Consider the following 9,349-nt stretch of genomic DNA (forward strand, 5'->3'; position numbering starts at 1 on the left):
AATTGTCAAATCTCAAATATATTTTCAGGAAATGCGAATAAAAACACCAGCTAGGCATTTTCAAATTGAAAATTGATTATCAAATATAATTTAGGATAAAAAAAAATATAGGTATTCAGGCATTTGGGGAAAATTGCATCTTCTTTATATGCTTATACAATATTTTAGTTCTTCTCTTTACTTCAATTGTTATATAATACATATTGTAAAAAGCTTGTGTTATCATTGCCAGACATATCACATATCACGTCTAATTTCATAACATGCTAATAAGCTTTCGGTATCTAATGCTAAACTAAAGGAAATTTGATTTCATTTTTTTTCTTTGACTGGGTACAAATGTCAACTTTTTACAAGACCGTTTCTAAGACTTCAAAGAACCTTGAATCATATTGAGATGGATAAAAATGAAAATTTTTGCATGCAAATTATCTCAATTTCAAGCTTCATTTTGAGACTTTTTAAATAAAATGATAAATTTAAGAGTTGTCTTTCCTGGCTAAGGATCGGATATTCTGAAGGACTTCTCTTCCATTGTCATTGCTTCTGTATGGTTCTGCCATGTCAGAAATAAAAGTACCAAAGATACACAATATCAATTGAACATGTTAATATATTTAAGAGGTCAATACATTAAAGAGACAAACATTCAATGAAATAAAAATGTATACAAAAGGGAAACATAATATGCAAACAAGTATATTAGACACTGCGGCGACCAGCTAGAAGTATTTGTTTGTAACGAATGTGAAGGTTTTATATTTCCCAGTGCAGGTACTGGAGATGCAGTGTAAGGTTAGAAAATTAATATGGTGTATGCCTATTTAAAAGTCGTGTTCAGCTTTAAGAGTCTTTTTTATTGTAATATTTGGTAAATAATTGTCACTTTGCCGGATCCTATGTATGACCATTTTAATTTGCTTTTCTCTTCTTCACTTTTAAAAAGGCATTTAAAAACAATGTCAATTTTTTTTTTTACAGTTACGTATAATTATTATACTATGTACATCCTTCGGTACATGTACTGTGAAATGTATGGAGATAACGAACAAGCTCAAAAAACATTAAACAATACAAATTATGGAGCAGAGCAAACATGGACGTCTAAAACATCAGAGAAGGGATCAAGTACCGTGGAGGAGTGAGCATCCCCTGCCGACCGGTCACACCCGTCGTGTGCTCCTTGTCATGATCGGGAAATAACAGAAAAATCCGTCGACAATTCAGTGTGTAAATAATGGCCTAACAATTAGTATGAAAAACGTCAGTCAGCATTTGACTTAATGATAAATTGTATTTACTGACAATGTCATTGTATCGACCATAGATCTTACGAAATGACGACTTTAAACGCGAGACTGGTGACATTCTTGTTTCATCAACTTGTTTGTCAATAACTTACCTCGTTATCGAAATTTTTCATACGTAGGGCATGCTCTTGCGTATCGAATCAACTGAGAGATATAAACCCCGTTTGCAAGTGATGAAGGTATACTGCTGCATAAGTAAGGAAAGTTGACGATTGAAAAGTTAAAGTCATCACGTTTATCATAAAGCTTGGTTGTTAGATTACCATTAAAGTCTTTTTCAAGTAAAATATCCAAATATGAAACAGATGTGTCAGACTATGTGGTATCTTTCATTTCAAGCTCACTGGGATATATCGTATCGACATATGAATGGAAATAACCATTGTTAATTGACAATACGTCGTCGATATATCTGAATGTCGAGTTGAAGGCCACAGCAAGTGTTTACTTCTTTTCACGTATAAGATTTTGAACAAATTCTGCTTCATATGAATACAAAAATAGGACTGCTAATAAATGGGCGCAATTGGTACCCATGGGAAATTCCAAAGATTGTTGGAAGACCTGGTCTCCAAAAACCACATAGATATTGTTAATCAGAAACTCAAGCATCTTTTTAATATCAACTTCAGAGTACTTGTGTGTACAATCAGAATGTTTTTAACAAAATAATTTTGCAAATGACCAATGGCAAGGTAAGTTAATTTACGAGTTCCATATTTTTTGAAAAAGCAGCTGTCAATGATAACAAAAAGCCTGGACTTTAATTTAAAAGTTGAAAAGTCGTAAGTTTTTATGTTGTTGATTTTTGTAAAATTTTGATTTCAAATTTTCCAAAAGTTCCTTGGAATTTTTAAGTATCATCCGATTTACACCACTTCTAGAATATATTGTTGCACAGTAATCCTGAAGTTTCTCCTGTAAATTTAATTAAGAAACGTGCCTTTAATCATGGGTGTCAACCCCCTTCCGTTGTAGACTTGGTTATTGAAAAGTATGACCATGTTGATTATAAGCATTTGTTATCATCTGTAAAGCCAAAGTCTATGCTTAACTAGTGTATAAACTATTCAATATATTGTAAAAATAATTACCAACATGCCAGGTGTCGATCAGCAGTTTTGTACATACATGTATATACACAATGGAGGCTGACTGTTCGTATAAAGATACCTGATAATTTTATTTTCCTCTTACAAAAGTCACAACCCTACAACATCATTTTCATTTTTGTAATGCTATTAATACATGAAGAATAATGCTTTCCTTGCAAAACATTGAATTCTTTTACTAATAGAAGAAAAAAAATCTTACCTAATTCATATTATATAAAGTAATGAAGGTCTCATAACCAGTGTTCATACATTTATGTAAGTAACCAGTTATTATTATTATTATTTTTTTTTTTGTTAAATTTTCAAGAGACTCAAGGCTTGCTGAGCATCTCTTGAAAATTAAGAAAAAAATAAATAAGAGTTTGAGAAAACTGGTGTCTAATGAGCATTGATTATGGGACTTTTTTCTCCCAATATAAAAACATGGACTTGTACATGAGGTTCACGTGTATTTCATAACGTTATGATGAATACAAAAACGGGAAAACTGTGCAGTAGTGACGAGACAAAGTTGATAAAGGGAGAACAAATAATGACATTAAAATTTGATCAGTTCAAATTAATATTTAAAGTAAGAGGCTCTTGGACAACAACTATGAGTAACTTCATCAGATTTCAAAGAGTAACTTTATCAGATTTTAAATTAACATAGCCCTACCCAAATTCTAAGGGACCTCTGAATCCACAAAACATAGTTTATGGGGAGGGGGGGGGGGCAAGGATCACGAAACCTTCTTTGCCCAAAGATGCTCTACACTAAAATTTGTTCAAAAGTTTACGACCGACGGACGACTCACGACAACAAATGAAAACAGCTTTCAAAAGGTCACCTAAGGAAAGACCAAAAGCTGAAAGGTCAAGATTGACCTTTTTTCCTCTTCATCTGCATATTATTCTTTTTATCAGTTCTTCTACCCTCTTCTTTTTTCCTTAAGCAGAGGACACAAAATATCTGAATTAGCTTGTTCCTATCATAGGCACTCCCCAGCTAGCACAAAAACATTTTTAAAATGTTTTAAAAACATTTTCAAAATGTTACGAAAACATTTTCAAAAATATTTTAATCACGTGATTTTGTATGGTTTTTTAAACGTTTTTAAAACATTTTAGCATAATGTTTCAGCAAATGTTATCAGAACATTTTATTAAAATGTTATGAAAACATTTTAAAAAATGTTTTAATCACGTGATTTTATATGGTTTTTTAAACGTTTTTAAAACATTTTAGCAAAATGTTTCAGCAAATGTTATCAGAACATTTTATTAAAATGTTATGAAAACATTTTTAAAAATGTTTTAATCACGTGATTTTGTATGGTTTTTTTGAACGTTTTTAAAACATTTTAGCAAAATGTTTCAGCAAATGTTATCAGAACATTTTCCTAAAATGTTACTTAAACATTTCTGAAAATGTTTTAGTCACGTGATTTTGTATGGTTTTTAAAACGTTTTTGAAACATTTTACCCTAATGTCGCAATGACATCTCTTTCCTAAAATGTCACTTAACGTTTTCATTAAATGATATCAACATCATTTTGTATGATTTTTAAAAGCGCTTTTCATACATTCCAGCTTAATTATAAATCTCAAAGAATTTTAAAATCACATCTGAATGAATTCACTTTTTACAAATTTTAATACAAATCCTTATTTAATATGAAACACATATTTTAGTTCTATTTCCAGTACAAGTTCTGAGTAATTCTGTTTTAACCCGACAGGTATTTTTAAAGGAAAAAAATCCATTCTCTGAATTTAAAAACAACAGAATCACATAAATCCTTCCAACTAGAAAGAATAAACAGGCCTAGATCACTGTTATCATGTACGATCCCGCAAAAAGCATGTATCTACATGTACACGTGTAGGTTCCACAGAGCGGCGGATCAGCTAGCTATTATGTAAATGGAATCGCACACATTGATAAAGTTCACAAGAAGTCTGTTCTAGGAAAGAATTGAACAAAAAGATCTTTTCTGTAAAGCAGAACCTGTAAACATAGAGACAAAAGTGTTAAAGTCATCTGTCTACATCAGATTTTTAAATAATGAAAATATACACGAACATTTTTTTAAAACATAAAATCACATAAAATTTTCCATTTGCATTAATGAAAAGAATTAGAGTTGCTGCATGTTCATAACTAAAATACAATAATATTATTGAAGAGCAATGATATTTACGTACAAAAAAATGCCTTTATCAGCTAGAGGCGGTTCTTTCAAACGTGGCAATTTGAATGAAATTCAAGTCTGTTGATGGAACTGTCATTTAACTGCAACATGATTTCATGTTTCAATAATAAGATATTTTGAATTATGGTCAACATAAGACAAGGAGGCATATTTGTTGTTTTCTAAAGTATTCAAATTCAAATACATAATAGCTTTGTTCTGCTACTCATATGCATACATGTATACAGAAATAAAATGATGTACTGTTACCAGAAAAGTCACTTTTAAAAATTATCTTTTGAAATCTCTGAAGAAATTATACTCACAAAGCAGGTGTTAATAATCTAGCGCTAATTCTGGCTTATATGATGCAAAAATCTTGTTTGAAAATCAGCAACAAGAAATCGCGCACATCCTGTTTACCAGAATTCAAATTTTGGCCTAGATAAGCCGCAAACCACTATACTCTCTAACGCGCTGCCCAGCAGGAGAATTGCATAACAAGGTTATCATGACACTGAAACTGACCAGTGAAGCCACTCCTAATCTGCTGTCTTGGAGTTTAAGAAATATGATGCAAACAGACAAGATCGACGTCAAAAATCAGGCTGTGTTAATTATTGTAAGCAGTTTGCTTATTATTTTTTCTTTATTTAAATTAAAGTATCTTTAGTTTATTCAGTGAACTTTGTATTGATTACATGTCTGTCAACTCTATAAGAATTTTTTAAAAAAGAAAGAAAAATACAGGGATAATGTTTTTTTCTCGGGAAAAATTGGGTTAGTCATGAATATTTTAAAAACATTTTGGAAATTACATTACAAAATATTGCATCAATGCTAAATAAAATGTTTTAGTCCTTAAAAGGATAAACGTTACAGTCAATGTTCTAAAAACATTTTTACAACATACTTTGAAAATAAACAAATCATTTATATTAACAATGATATAAATGTTTTAAAAACATTTTGAAAATGTTTCTATATAGAATGTTGCATAAATCATAAATAAAATGTTTCAGTTGTAGGAGGAGAAAACGTTTTGTTCAATGTTTTAAAAACATTTTCACGACCAACACTGAAACATTTAAATATTAAACTCTAAGCAATATTAAGAATGTTTTAAAAACATTTTGACAACGTTCTTTCGAAATGTTTTGAAAACGTAACATTACTATGTTTCATATATGTAGAAGAGGAATGTTTTATTTCAGGTTTTAAAAACATTTTTATAACGTAATAGGAAACTATTTAATATATGCAAACAAGACATACCTTTGGAATCATTTTTAAAACATTTCAAAAACATTTTCTAGAAATGTTCCTTAAAGATTTTACTTTAACCTTTTTGAAAACATTTTTAAAATGTTTTTAAAATGTTACAATGGGAAAGAAGAATGTTTTTAAAACATTTTAAAAATGTTTACCCTGAAATGTTTTGAAAAAACATTTTTATAACTGCAATAAAATGTTTTGAAAATGTTTGTGCTACCTGGGTCCTCAGCTTCATTGTTAAAAAAATATATATCTACTTTTCTATAAACGTTACAGTTTATAGTCTAGTAAATATATATTTTTTAACAATTAAGCTGAGGAGTGCCTACAGTTCCTATATATTTTTTGTACGTTTTGTTTAGGTCAACTAATAAGTGTAAAAATGATATTATGAAATTAGAAAAGTATTATAATTAGATTGTGAATTATTATTAATGATTTTTACAATAACAAAAAGCACTTACATATTAACCTGGATTGCAAAAATTAAAACTGGTAAGTACTGATAAGTAACAGCAAACTAGTAATTATGTATATACATTTCTGACCTACATTGTAGTTCTTTGACCATTTGACCTCAAAATCAATAGGAGTCTATTTTAAGTCATATTGACCTAAGGTGTAAAATTTCATTAAAAAAATTCAAAAAGAACTTCGTCTTACTCTAGATCTGCCACAAGGAAACCATTTTATGCAAGATGTGAATTTGAAAATAAAATCAAAATTTACAGATATTGCGAATAAGAAAATAGTACATATATTCTAATTTTAAGATAGGAAACTCGCTCCTAAAATAGCTTAGATACGTCATCAGTTAAAGGCTGAAGGTATCCTCGTAATTATAACAATTCATAAACACCATGCTTCGACAATATGATTCCCATAATAACGGGATTAATAATCAGACATACGTTTAAATGCATGTCAGTATATATAGAGAACACAAAATCAGATTGATATATACCCTATATTGTTTATGTACATATGCGAGAAAGACTGATTATCACAGCGGGCATTATGTGCCTCCATTATCTCTAACATGTGTAAAGTTCTAAAGTTGCAGATAAGATCTTCAAACTGCAGCAGACGTGACCTACTTGACAAAATTAATTAAGCAGCCTTTTACTTTTGTGCCTGGAATGATAATTATTGATAGTATACACAGGATTAATTTTTATTAGGTGTGTAATTGAGATGGCTTGTTTAATATTTTTATTTTTGCAGGAATATTAATGCTGTGCATGTAATTAAGGTCTTCCGTTTCCAACGGAAGACCTTCTACTGATTGTGATGATTAAGATTATTCTTTTTTTTTTTTCCTAGACGCCAACTTTGAAGCTTCATATCTTCCTCATTTTTAAACAGATTTTGTTCAAATTTTCAGAGCTTTTAGACTTTACAAAACACTGTCAGAATACCGTAATACAATTCGGAAATTACCTTCTGTTCACGAGTTATTCCCCTTTGATTGAATTTTGCATGCCTCCGATTTCCAGACAAAGGCTCAGAAATGGTTATAATTGGAGCACAAAACCCTTTGAAATTGAAAAGAGGAAGCATTGAAGTTGTGCACATCGGTTTTTGTTTTTTGATTTTTGCATTAAAAATGGCGCTAGAGAGGGGTCAAAAGTTAGAACGCGGAAAACAGCAAAAAATTTGACATATTTTCCTTTATATCTTGAAAACTAGAAATATTTTGTTAAGACATGTAGAACAAAAGTTGTGCATAATTGCAAGGGTTTTCATATTATACTATTTAAAAGGGGCTGGCCCCTATGATTAGGGATCTTGGGCCCTTAAAAGTTTTTGCTTTATAACTCAAAAACGGTAAATATTTTGATCTGGATCCTGAGAACAAAATTGTTCTTTTACATCTTTTTGATCTAATGAAAATGTTGTTTTGTTCGAGTATACCATGGGTATTGCGTAATACGTATTAGAAAGCAGGCCAGGTAAACAGGTAACGTTTTTCATTCGGCAAGGAAATCAGACCTCTTCATGTGTATAACTTAAACAGACTTGCTATCAATAATATACCCTGCGGTATTTAATGTTAATTTTCTTTTTAATAAGGTTTAAAACGTGGTTTATGGTTTACTATTAAATTATTTATTACAACTAGTCTTTCTTTTCTTCTTTCTTAAATTAGATTAATAGTGTTCAAAAGCGGAGAATATTAAATCTATCTTTCTACGTTTATTATTACAACAAACTTTGTAAGTGATTTTAAACTGTATGCATTGAATAATTCACGATCATTAGCTGTATGCATATTACGGTCTCCATGTTCAGCTCGATGTTTAGTTATGTAACCCAACACGCGAATCCCACGCTGTTGATCGAGGTCACCAGTGTACTAGCCACCTGTGGCCATAAACAAAGCTAGTATTTGTGATCGCGTATAATGTCAATTTTGTACAAAGAGCTATTAATTAATGGAAAGTTATGTTTTTAATTATATCGAATCAGTGAGATTACTTTACCGATCTTTTATAATCTTAATTCCAAACACTGGTGCATAAAAATCATTTTGAATTTTAATCGCTGTTTTTGTCTGTTCACGCAATAATACATTTAAAAAAAGTATTGCTCTATCCCGTGTTGTTGTATTTTAATTCATCTGCAATTGTAATTGAATGGGGGCTTCGGTAAATAATTGTAATTACTACGCATGCTACGCACATATTATTTTTACCATCACTCTTGTGAATGTCCATTTATTATTTATAGAATTAAATAAACATTAACATAAATAAAAATTCCTTCAAATATACATGTACTATAATTCAAGTCTTTGTAATATAGCAAACAGTTTCATCCATCTCTGCCGCTTTGTGTCTTTAAGTGTTGTAGTCCAGTCCTCGTTTACATACACGTGGCCACAGAGAGCCGCGGGCACCTCGATGTTGAAATACATTGTTGCTCTACACCGCACAAACAACTAACGTGTACATGCAGTGTAGTAATTGGCAAAGATTGTTTGAAAAATATAAACTCGCATGTGTTCGCTACGAAGCATTCATTTTAAAATTTTATTTACATGTAGATACCTTATAAGAACAAAATAAAGTAAATGTATAACACCTAGAACAATGTTTAAAAATTAAAATACAAATATCGTGTGCTCGGAAGGGAAGATGGCTTGAAAGGGTGTGTCTGTGAATGCTTAGATCTAGCAACACACTTCGCAAAGTTAAGCATACTTGTGTCCAAATCCTTTAAAAGTGGGGGCAATCCCCAATCCTTGCACCCTTCCTTTTTGAATCTAAAAATATATACCATACTGAGAGTTGTATATAGAGCGGGAATGTTATTTTATTAGTCCTTAAAGGCACAACTTAAGAAATGACTTATAAATTTTTTTTAGATAAGATTGTTTCGCGATACAGCTGTGATAAATCTTAGGAACTTCTGAAGTTATAACTTAGGCATATCTTAAGATAACTTAGGAAACGTTTTTGAAACAGGCATGTC

This window comes from Saccostrea echinata, unplaced genomic scaffold (genome assembly GCF_033153115.1).
Source record: "Saccostrea echinata isolate AGI-Se365-2 ecotype Australia unplaced genomic scaffold, CSIRO_AGI_Sech_v1 ptg000016l, whole genome shotgun sequence".
NCBI lineage: Eukaryota > Metazoa > Mollusca > Bivalvia > Ostreida > Ostreidae > Saccostrea > Saccostrea echinata.